Source organism: Eschrichtius robustus, chromosome X, assembly GCF_028021215.1.
Source record: "Eschrichtius robustus isolate mEscRob2 chromosome X, mEscRob2.pri, whole genome shotgun sequence".
NCBI classification, from domain to species: Eukaryota; Metazoa; Chordata; class Mammalia; order Artiodactyla; family Eschrichtiidae; genus Eschrichtius; species Eschrichtius robustus.
The window spans coordinates 67,533,134-67,545,477 of record NC_090845.1 but is presented as its reverse complement, the minus strand read 5'-3'; the positions used below and the strand labels follow the sequence as shown (position 1 = coordinate 67,545,477).

At 41.2% G+C, this 12,344-nt stretch overlaps 1 protein-coding gene across 8 annotated transcripts in view; it reads left to right on the top strand.

The window, feature by feature from the left end:
- Nucleotides 1-12,344, top strand: part of ATRX (ATRX chromatin remodeler) — a 254,434-nt gene that overhangs the window by 3,789 nt on the left and 238,301 nt on the right. The window contains exon 2 of one of the 8 annotated variants that reach the window (XM_068534189.1): nucleotides 3,334-3,397. The exons of 5 other annotated variants lie outside the window; for them this stretch is intronic. The gene's annotated coding sequence lies outside the window, so the exon portion shown is untranslated. Of the gene's footprint in view, nucleotides 1-3,307; nucleotides 3,398-12,344 lie in introns of those variants that run through there. 2 more of the 8 variants (XM_068534187.1, XM_068534191.1) reach the window with 2 other exon arrangements.

Sequence of the window (12,344 nt, the reverse complement as noted above, 5' to 3'; positions counted from 1 at the left end):
TGTGCATTCCCACTGTGTGGAAAGTATTAGGCCAGGCCTGTGGCAGCGGGGTACATGCAAATTTTACAAAGGGTTTTGAAAATATTCAAATGCCAGCTGTTTCGTTATGTTATTGGTGTGGATGAAAAGAAAGACATTTGTGATTTTAATTGTGATCAGGCCAGTTCTCATTATTGGCAACCCTTGGTATAGTTGACCATGAGCCTTCACTTTTATATTGTATTTCTAGAGATAAGATAAATGTAGTACTTAAAGGTATTTGTATATAGATTTAGGTGTGTGAAATAATTTTTTCTGTAAGAAATTGTGTGTATTTATGTGCCTATTTCACTTTTGAAATCTGAATAAATTTACGGATTGGGCCACAGAATACAGGCAATTCTTGGGTTTACATGAAGTCTTTTTCCTCCAGAGCTTGAATGTTCTCTTGGACATTGGCAGAAGCTGTTAAAATGGGTTAAGCCATTGGAAAATGATGTCTAGCTCTTCCTTTAGGAATGTTGAATATAGCAGGGCAGTAAAAGGAGTGTCTAAGTAGGATCTCTCTGTACATGTATCCTAATGCTTGTCTTATTGGCTTGATAGCTGACATGCAGGATGATTAATCTCCATAGCTCTCCATCTGTAAAATAGGAGTAAGTTTAAAAGATACTGATAAAGCCTGCAGTTCTGGAGGAGATAACATGGTTATAACAGCGGTTCTTAAAAGACAATAAACTAAAAGCTCTTTGGGGGTCTTTGTTAATTTTTAAGTGTTTTAGGAGTGTAAAGAGGTCCTGAGACTAGAAGTTTGAGAACTGCTGGTTGTGGAGGAATGAGTGCTTAACTCGGAGCTAAACCTGGGTTTTCTAGTTACAGCTCTGTTGCTCAACTGATTGTTGTAGACAAATCATTCATCTTTCTAGGCCTCTGCTTTGTCATTTACAGAATGAACTTGTACTAGATGGTTTATAAAGTTATTAAAAACATAATCCTGGTTACGTTAGTGTCGATCATTTTTTGACTTTGTTTGCCTTTTTGGGGGTAGGGAGAAGAAGTGATGAGGGAAAGTTTCTTTATTCAATGTATGCATATCTTTTTTGCCTTGAAGCTTACATGGTTAGGATACAGGTGTTTTGTTGCTAATATAATATATACTATCACATACACAAACATTTATTAGAACGGAAAAACTTTGCTGGGAAGTTCGTTAATAATTATTGTGGCTCAGGATATGTTCTATTTTGAAAGATTACTATATCCAGTGAATTTCTGCTCTTTTATGATTGGAGATGATACTTCTGAAAAGACCTATATTCTAGCTGCTGGTGATTTTTGCCCTGGGGAAAGGTTCTGTGAATTTTGCTCTCTAGCCACTGTTTTCAGATCCTGTCTCTGAGACTTTGTCTCTGAGTTTTGGCTTGAAGTAGCCATTCTTGCTATCAGTAGTCCAGCTTTCTTGTGAACTGTTACATAAAATATTTGTTTAAGAAATTTATTGGTATGGTAGTGGTGTTCATGTGTATATACCCTATACTCGATATTTTGGAGGAATGCTTTATTAGTTGATCAAATACTTGAGTACCAACTAGGTGCCAGGCACTGTACTAGCGTATGCAAAGGGTAAAAGACAAAATTCCTGCCTCCTTAAAGCATTCTTAATCTAAGGAGGGAAATAGTAAGTAAATAAGCAGTTACAAAGCAGTGCTAAAATGGAGGTATATTGGTTGTGCTAGGGATCAGAATGAATGAAAGCCTAATTTGGGGGATGTTTAGGAAAGTTTTGCAGAGGAGATGGTATCTGTATTGGGTCTTGAAGGTAAGTTAGCAGTTAAGGGTTGGCTGTGAAAAAGGGCAGTCCAGCAGAGGGATTAGTATGGCTAAAGATTAGTCTTATTTTCCACACAGCAGAGGAAATAAGACATGTTCACAAATAAATTTGAAGCAGGATATAAAGTGCTACATGCTGTGTTGGGTAACAAGTAACTTGCTGTGGGAGTTTAGAGTAGGAAGACATTTCTGATGGGGTCCAGGGAAGGCTTTATAGAGAGGTAGCATTTGAATGTGACCCTTGGAGGATGCATCTACTTTTAACAAAGAAGACTGGGGGAGGATTTCAGATGTGAGTTATAGCAGCTTGAGCAAAGAAATGTTGTATATATTAGTGTTTTCTAATTGAAAGGAGGTCAACTTAGAATTTTTAACTCAGTTCCTGGGCAAATATTGTATAACCATGTGCAATTAGTATTTTTTCCAGCTTTATTGAGGTATAATTGACATATAGCATTGTGTAAGTTTAAGGTGTACAATGTGCTGATTTGATATGTGTATATATTTTGAAATGACTGTCACAATAATTACCTTTTTTTGTTATTCTTGTGGAGAGAACATTTAAGATCTACTCTCTAGCAACTTTCAAGGATATAATACAGTATTGTTAACTATAGTCACCGTGCTGTGTGCTGTACATCAGATCTTCAGAACTTATTTATCTTACAGTGCAGTTCATATGTTAACTTTGACTGCTCGATGATCTTGTAAAAGCCACATGTGCCCTTGTGACTGAGCCCGATAATTTTAATTCAGAAGAGCTATCAAAAACATAACCCATTTTCCTTGAAGATTGTGTAGAATTTAATGCACAGATTTTGAATGACTATGAGTGTTCAAAATGTACCATTAGTTGTCTTTATTTTGGTCATTTGTCAGTTGACTTTTGGATGACATTTGATTTATAAAATCCAAAATCAAAAATAGTTTATTTTTGAGTAATTCTGGATTTATTTTGCTTATTTGAATTATATCAGTTATTTTTTGGTTTATTTGATAGCATTCTAAACTTAGTTCTGCTATAACACTTGTTTTGAAAAGTGAATTTGTTCCAACAAGATTGATGTATCGGGGGACAATTTGAGCATAAGACAAAATTTGCATTTGCTTATTTAGGATTTTGTCTGCAAGTTCAGGGCTCAGCAAACTATGGCCACCAAACAGTGGCCTATTTTTGTAAATAAAGTTTTGTTGGAACACACCCAAGCCCATTTGTTTACTTTGTCCTGTGGCTGCTTTTGTAGCACGGTCTCAGAGTTGAATAGTTGCAACAGAGACCTAATGGCCCACAAAGCCTAAAATATTTACTATCTGGCCCTTTATAGAAAGTTTGCCCTGGGTGAATGCAGGAAACTGCATCCAGCTGGACTGAGTTGCATTAAAATACACGCATATATAGGCACATACCTCAGACATCTACCAGCTACCTCAGTTCACCCCTTGTGTTATGAGCCACACCCATCCACATCTATTGTTACAATTTTCCATCCGATTTCAGATAACCCTCCTTCCATCACTTCACAGTAATTCATGAGCTGCAACCCTTCTGATGCCCACTTCCACAAGCAAACTTCAGGTCTTTTTCAAGGTAACGTGCCATATTTATTGTTGTATTTGTGTATTTCTTAATCACTTAACATGTGTAAACTGTGTAAAATTGTGCTACCATTTCTATTAGGTTTCTGTCTTTTTTAAAAAAATGTGTCACTGATGAAGTTTTTTCAGTGTTGGGCTTCTAACCCCGTTTTTCCCGTGAATCCTATGGTGTTCATTGCACAATTTTGCATTACCTGGTGATTTTTAGGAACTCATGTTATATTATTGCAGAACTGACTGTAATTGTCATCCTGCAAAAAGTATTGATTCATTCACCAAATATTTCTTGGGCTGTGTGAAGACTAAATGAGTTAATGGACACAAAACACTTAGGTTAGTGTGACATAATAATTACTCAAATATTAGTTGTTACTAATTACTATTACCATGTGCCAAGAACTGTTCTAAGTACTGCTTAGGTGAACAAGACAAATTAAATTAAGGCTCCCCATGGAGCTTACATTATACCTTACACTATACTTTAAAAAATCGGTACTAATTTACATTTTGGCTAGTAACTCTGTTCCCCCCCCACCAAAAAAAAGAGATGTTTTGGTGTTTTTATAAATGATACTTAAAAAATGTCTATCCATGAGACCTTCAAGATGGTGGAAGAGTAAGAGGTAGAGATCACCTTCCTACCCACAAGTACATCAGAAATACATCTACATGTGGAACAACTCCTACAGAACACCTACTGAACGCTGGCAGAAGACCTCAGACCTCCCAAAAGGCAAGGAACTCCCCATGTACCTGGGTAGGGCAAAAGAAAAAAGAAAAAATAGAGACAAAAGAATAGGGACGGGACCTGCACCAGTGGGAGGGAGCTGTGAAGGAGGAAAAGTTTCTACACACTAGGAAGCCCCTTCACTGGTGGAGACAGGGGGTGGCGGCGGGGAAGCTTTGGAGCCACGGAGGAGAGTGCAGCAACAGGGGTGTGGAGGGCAAAGCAGAGAGATTCCTACACAGAGGATCGGTGCCAACCAGCATTCACCAGACTGAGAGGCTTGTCTGCTCCCCCGCCGGGGCGGGCGGGGGCTGGGAGCTGAGGCTCGGGCTTCGGAGGTCAGATCCCAGGGAGAGGACTGGGCTTGGCTGCGTGAACACAGCCTGAAGGGGGCTAGTGTGCCACAGCTAGTCCGGAGGGAGTCCGGGAAAAAGTCTGGAACTGCCGAAGAGGCAAGAGACCATTGTTTCGGGGTGCACGAGGAGAGGGGATTCAGAGAACCGCCTAAACGAGCTCCAGAGACGGGCATGAGCCGTGGCTATCAGAGAGACACCAGAGATGGGCATGAAACGCTAAGGCTGCTGCTGCAGCCACCAGGAAGCCTGTGTGCAAGCACAGGTCACTATCCACACCTCCCCTCCAGGGAGCCTGTATAGCCCGCCACTGCCAGGGTCCTGTGATCCAGGGACAACTTCCCCAGGAGAACACACGGTGCGCCTCAGGCTGTTGCAACCTCACGCCGCCCTCTGCCTCCTCAGGCTCACCCTGCATTCCGTACCTCTCCCTCCCCTGGGCTTGAGTGAACCAGAGCCCTCTAATCAGCTGCTACTTTAACCCCATCCTGTCTGAGCGAAGAACAGATGCCCTCCGGCGACCTACATGCAAAGGCGGGGCCAAATCCAAAGCTGAACCCCAGGAGCTGTGCGAACAAAGAAGCGAAAGGGAAATCTCTCCCAGCAGCCTCAGGAGCAGTGGATTAAATCTCCACAGTCAACTTGATGTACCCTGCATCTGTGGAATACCTGAATAGACAACTAATCATCCCAAATTGAGGCGGTTGACATTGGGAGCAACGATATATATATATTTTCCTTTTTCTGTTTTTGGGAGTGTGTATATATATGCTTCTGTGTGTAATTTTGTCTGTATAGCTTTGCTTTTACCATTTGTCCTAGGGTTCTGTCTGCCCCCCCCCTTTTTTTTTCTTTTTTAGTGTAGTTTTTAGCGCCTCTTATCATTGGTGGATTTGTTTTTTGGTTTGGTTGCTCTCTTCTTTCTTTCTTTTTTTTCTTTTAAATTTTTAAAATTTTTAATAATTATTTTTTATTTTAAATTTTAATAACTTTATTTTATTTTATTTTATTTTTCTTTCTTTCTTTCTTTTTTTCTCCCTTTTATTCTGAGCCGTGTGGATGACAGGATCTTGGTGCTCTGGCCAGGTGTCATGCTGAGCCTCTGAGGTGGGAGAGCCAAGTTCAGGACACTGGTCCACCAGAGACCTCCCAGCGCCACATAATATCAAATGGCAAAAATCTCCCAGAGATCTCCATCTCAACACCAAGACCCAGCTCCACTCAACGACCAGCAAGCTACAGTGCTGGACACCCTATGCCAAACAACTAGCAAGACAGGAACACAACCCCACCCACTAGCAGAAAGGCTGCCTAAAATCATAATAAGGTCACAGACACCCCAAAACACACCACTGGATGCAGACCTGCCCACCAGAAAGGCAAGATCCAGCCTCATCCACCAGAACATAGGCACCAGTCTCCTCCACCAGGCAGCCTACACAACCCACTGAATCAACCTTAGCCACTGGGGGCAGACACCAAAAACAACAGGAACTACAAACCTGTGGCCTGCAAAAAGGAGACCCCAAACACAGTAAGTTAAGCAAAATGAGAAGACAGAGAAACACACAGCAGATGAAGGAGCAAGGTAAAAACCCACCACACCAAACAAATGAAGAGGAAATAGGCAGTCTACCTGAAAAAAGATTCAGAGTAATGATAGTACAGATGATCGAAAATCTTGGAAATAGAATAGAGAAAATGCAGGAAACGTTTAACAAGGACCTAGAAGAACTAAAGAACAAACAAACAGTGATGAACAACACAATAAATGAAATTAAAAATTCTCTAGAAGGAATCAATAGCAGAATAACTGAGGCAGAAGGACGGATACGTGACCTGGAAGATAAAATAGTGGAAATAACTACTGCAGAGCAGAATAAAGAAAAAAGAATGAAAAGAATTGAGGACAGTCTCAGAGACCTGTGGGACAACATTAAACGCACCAACATTCGAATTTTATGTGTCCCAGAAGAAGAAGAGAAAAAGAAAGGGACTGAGAAAATATTTCAAGAGATTATAGTTGAAAACTTCCCTAATATGGGAAAGGAAATAGTCAAGTAGAGGAAGTGCAGAGTCCCATACAGGATAAATCCAAGGAGAAACACACCAAGACACATATTAATCAAACTATCAAAAATTAAATACAAAGAAAAAATATTAAAAGCAGCAAGGGAAAAACAACAAATAACATACAAAGGAATGCCCAAAAGGTTAACGGCTGATCTTTCAGCAGAAACTCTGCAAGCCAGAAGGGAGCGGCAGGACATATTTAAAGTGATGAAAGGGAAAAACGTACAACCAAGACTACTCTATCCAGCAAGGATCTCATTCAGATTCGACGGAGAAATTAAAACCTTTACAGACAGGCAAAAGCTAAGAGAATTCAGCACCACCAAACCAGCTTTACAACAGATGCCAAAGGAAATGGAAATAAAAACAAAAATAAACAAATGGGACTTAATGAAACTTAAAAGCTTTTGCACAGCAAAGGAAACCATAAACAAGATGAAAAGACAACCCTCAGAATGGGAAAAAATATTTGCAAATGAAGCAACTGACAAAGGATTAATCTGCAAAGTTTAGAAGCAGCTCATGCAGCTCAATCTCAAAAAAACAAACAACCAATTCCAAAAATGGGCAGAAGACCTAAATAGACATTTCTCCAAAGAAGATATACAGATTGCAAACAAACACATGAAAAGCTGCTCAACATCACTAATCATTAGAGAATTGCTGATCAAAACTACAATGAGGTATCACCTCACACCAGTGAGAATGGCCATCATCGAAAAATCTACAAACAATAAATGCTGGAGAGGGTGTGGAGAAAGTGGAACCCTCTTGCACTGTTGGTGGGAAGGTAAATTGATACAGCCACTATGGAGAACAGTATGGAGGTTCCTTAAAAAACTAAAAATAGAGCTACCAAACGACCCAGCAATCCCACTACTGGGCATATACTCTGAGAAAACCATAATTCAAAAAGAGTCATGTACCACAATGTTCATTGCAGCTCTGATTACAATAGCCAGGACATGGAAGCCACCTAAGTGTCCATCGACAGATGAATGGATAAAGAAGATGTGGCACATATATACAATGGAATATAACTCAGCCATACAAAGAAACGAAATGGAGTTATTTGTAGTGAGGTGGATGGACCTAGAGTCTGTCATACAGAGTGAAGTAAGTCAGAAAGAGAAAAACAAATACCGTATGGTAACACGTATATATGGAATCTAAAAAAAGAAATAGTTATGAAGAACCTAGAGGGAGGACGGGAATAGAGATGCAGACCTACTAGAGAATGGACTTGAGGACATGGGGAGGGGGAAGGGTAAGCTGGGAGAAAGTGAGAGAGTGGCATGGACATATATACACTACCAAATGTGAAACAGATAGCTAGTGGGAAGCAGCCGCATAGGACGGGGAAATCAGCTCGGTGCTTTGTGACCACCTAGAGGGGTGGGATAGGGAGTGTGGGAGGGAGGGAGACGTAAGAGGGTTGAGATATGGGGATATATGTATATGTATAACTGATTCACTTTGTTATAAAGCAGAAACTAACATACCGTTGTAAAGCAATTATACTTCAATAAAGGTGTTAAAAAAAAATGTCTCTCCACAGATCAAAGATACTTCCTTAAATGTCTAGTCGATGTGTCATTCATCTCATGTACTATTTTATTGAATGATTTTTTGGGAATGTTTTTTATAACTGTAACCTCAGGAGATGAACCTGATCCTACCTTCAGGGAGATAAAGAATAATCATCTCCTGGGACTTCCCTGGGGTCCAGTGGTTAAGACTCTGCACTTCCACTGCAGCAGGAGGGGGTTAGATCCCTGGTCTGGGAAATATGATCCCACATGCTGCGTGTGGTGTGGCCAAAAAAAAAAGAAAAAAGAAAATCTCCTTTTTACTATATTTCAAAAGGAAAAGTTTCCCCAGGGACCTCCCTTGGTGGCGCAGTGGTTAAGAATCCCACTGACAGTGCAGGGAACATGGGTTCAAGCCCTGGTCTGGGAAGATCCCACATGCCGCGGAGCAACTAATAAGCCTGTGCTCCACAGCTGCTGAAGCCCACGTGCCTAGAGCATGTGCTCCGCAACAAGAGAAACCACTGAAGCCTGCACACCACAACAAAGAGTAGCCACTGCTCGTCTCAACTAGAGAAAGCCCACGCAGCAATGAAGACCCAACGCAGCCAAAAAAAAAAAAAAAGTTTCCCCAAAATGGGAATATTTTCTTATATAACGTCAATATAGTTAGCAAATTTAGAAATTAACCTTGATACAGTACTGTTTCTAATCTATAGACCTTATTTACATTTTGCCAATTGATTCATAATGTCCTTCATAGTGAAAGACTGAAATATCATTTTTTCTGGTCCAGGATCCAGTTCTGGAACACGCATTGCATTTTATTTTCATGTCTGTTTAATCTTCTTTAATCTGGAGCAGTTCACCGTGCCTTTTTTTTCCCTTCCGTTTTTTGAAGAACACAGGCCAGTTAATTTGGGTTTGTCTGGTGTTTCCTTGTGATTATGTATTTTGCTAGGGATAGTATGAAGTGATATGCCTTTCTGAGCACATTTTATCAGGAGGCACATCTTTGCTTTTACTATACTTTATTTTATTATTATTTTGTAAAAATATTTATTTATTTGCCTGTGTCGGGTCTTTAGTTGTGGCATGCGGGATCTTCGTTGAGGCATGCAGGATCTTTCGTTGTGGTGCATGGGCTCTTCATTGCAGCATGCAGGCTCCTCTCTAGTTTTGGCACGTGGGCTCCTGGGCACATGGGCTCAGTAGCAGCACGCGGGCTCTAGAGCGCTCGGGCTTAGTTGCCCCGTGGCATGTGGGCTCTTAGTTCCCTGACCAGGGCTCGAATCCGTGTCCCCTGCATTGGAAGGTGGACTCTTAGCCACTGGACCACCAGGGAAGTCCCTACTATATTTCAAAAATGGTTTTACTTTTAATACTAATATTATCAGCCCACTTTAGAGATTTTGAAGCTAGGCTTGGTTAATTTCTGTAGAGTTAGGGAGAATTTGCCCACCTCTTATTTTTCTTGCCTTTCCCCTTTCCTCAGATACCCCCAACATTCAAAATCAAAACACCCTATTTATGAATTTTCATTGTGTTTTCTGAGTATCTACTAAAAATAGAGAAGTAAGAGTAAATGTTTCATATTACAGTGACTGGACCTGTTACTGTTAAGTATATGAAAAAATACATTTCTTTCGAAGGCTGCCTGTAGAGCATCCAACACAGCTTATTGAATATTTCAATTTAGAGATAGAAGGGAAAATATTTGATGGTACTAAATGACTTCAGGACTTTTAAAAAATGCTCAACAAATCAACACTCTTTTCTTTTAAGGAATCCCTGAGCAGGCATTATCTTTATTTTAATAAACATTTAGTATTCCTCTGTTCAAGGCAATTTGTTATTTCTCACATGGGAAAAAGAGATGAACTCAGACCAGTTTCTTCCTTTGAGGCATTTACACTCCAGTAGGGAGTACTCTTGAGTTTTAAACAAGGAACTATAAGCAGAATGTGTTGCTCTTAAAGAGAAGTAAAAGAATATTCAGTGGGTGAAGAGGGGAAAGAGAACCTTCTTTGAGCTTAGAGTTGTGGTCAGATGAGATTGGAAAGTCATCTGTGAATTATTTTGCAGAGACCTTCAAATTCTTGCTTAGGATTTTTTAAAAATATGTATTTATTTATTTTGGCTGTGCCAGGTCTTAGTTGCGGCACGTGGGATGTTCATTGCGGCATGTTTAGTTGCAGCATGTGGGCTCTTAGTTGCGGCATGCATGGAGGATCTAGTTCCCCGACCAGGGATCTAACCTGGACCCCCTGCATTGGGAGCACGGAGCGTTACCCACTGGACCACTAGGGAAGTCTCTCTTGCTTAGGCGTTTGCACTTTATCCTTATTTATAAACATGGGGAGCCCCTGAATGTTTTGAGCATGGGCGTGACAGATATTTGAGTCTGCTCAACTATGCCAAATATACTGGATTCTGCATCCGCGGATTTAACCAAACTCGATTGAAAATATTTGGGGAAAAAAGTTCCAAAAAGCAAAACTTGAATTTGCTGCACATAGGCAACTATTTATTTACTTATTTATTCTTTTTGGTTGTGTTGGGTCTTCGTTGCTGCACGCAGGCTTTCTCTAGTTGCGGTGAGTGGGGGCTACTCTTTGTTGTGGTGCACAGGCTTCTCATTGTGGTGGCTTCTCTTGTTGCAGAGCACGGGCTCTAGGCACGCGGGCTTCAGTAGTTGCAGTGCATGGGCCCAGTAGTTGTGGCTCACGGGCTCTAGAGTGCAGGCTCAGTAGTTGTGGTGCATGGGCTTAGTTGCTCCGTGGCATGTAGGATCTTCCTGGACCAGGGCTCGAACCTGTGTCCCCTGCATTGGCAGACGGATTCTTAACCACTGCGCCACCAGGGAAGTCCCCTGCTTTCTTGATCTTGCCACGTTCTTTGCCTCCTGTCTCCATTTGAAGACTCTGCCTTTGGGTGGGGATGGGGTGTGGCATATTGATGAAATGAACTGTATTTAACCAGTGTGCCAAATATAATGAAACATTTCTTGAAGTTCCTACTGGGAATTACTGATTTGGCCCATGTGAATGTGGTGACTGTTACTGCAATTAAAAAATTTTGAATGTTACGCAGAGATCACTATTTATACATAAGGTAAAATGTAGGTCTTATTCAAATGTTGCTGCTTTATTACTCAAACTTGCATTTTTTTTTACCTGCATTAGAGCATTTATATCTTTGTATTCAAAACAGTAGACTGGAATTTGTTCAGTCCTCCATTGTTTCTTCATTGTTTTGGAAAGTTTGACGTTTTCTGACAAATTCTGAATAGTGTTTATTTGCCAAAGTAGGGACTGTTGGTACTGAGCCTAATAAAACCAGAAATACCTAGGTTCTGCCCTTAAGTGCTTTTAGAATAAAACTAAATAACACAAGACAAGAAGATATTTAGTGAATTATATAAACATATTTTTCTGGCAACAAGTATGGAGATAGCTTATACATGCACACTTATGAACTATCAATACAGATTTTGTTTTTTTTTGGTTGCGTTGGGTCTTCGTTGCTGTGCGCAGGCTTTCTCTATTTGCTGCGAGTGGGGGCTACTCTTCGTTACGGTGCGCGGGCTTGTCGTTGCGGTGGCTTCTTTTGTTGTAGAGCACGGGCTCTAGGCATGCAGCTTCAGTAGTTGTGGCACGTGGGCTCAGTAGTTGTGGCCTGCGGGCTCTAGAGTGCAGGCTCAGTAGTTGTGGTGCACGGGCTTAGTTGCTCTGCGGCATGTGGAATCTTCCCGGACCAGGGCTCAAACCCGTGTCCCCTGCCTTGGCAGGCAGATTCTTAACCACTGTGCCAACAGGGAAGTCCCAATACAGATCTTTAAAAAATTTATTTATTTTATTTTTGGCTGCGTTGGGTCTTTGTTGCTGCACGCGGGCTTTCTCTAGTTGTGGCGAGTGGGGGCTGCTCTTCGTTATGGTGCGCAGGCTTCTCATTCCGGTGGCTTCTCTTGTTGCGGAGCATGGGCTCTAGGCACGCAGGCTTCAGTAGTTGTGGCCCACGGGCTCAGTAGTTGTGGCCCACAGGCTCTAGAGTGCAGGCTCAGTAGTTGTGGTGCACGGGCTTAATTGCTCCGCAGCATGTGGGATCTTCTCGGACCAGGGCTAGAACCTGTGTCCCCTGCATTGGCAGGCGGATTCTTAACCACTGTGCCACCAGGGAAGTTCCCAGAGACATTATTTAGAAGTTTTTCAGTTTTATAAGTTTATTTAAGTGATACCATATAATACATATGATTTT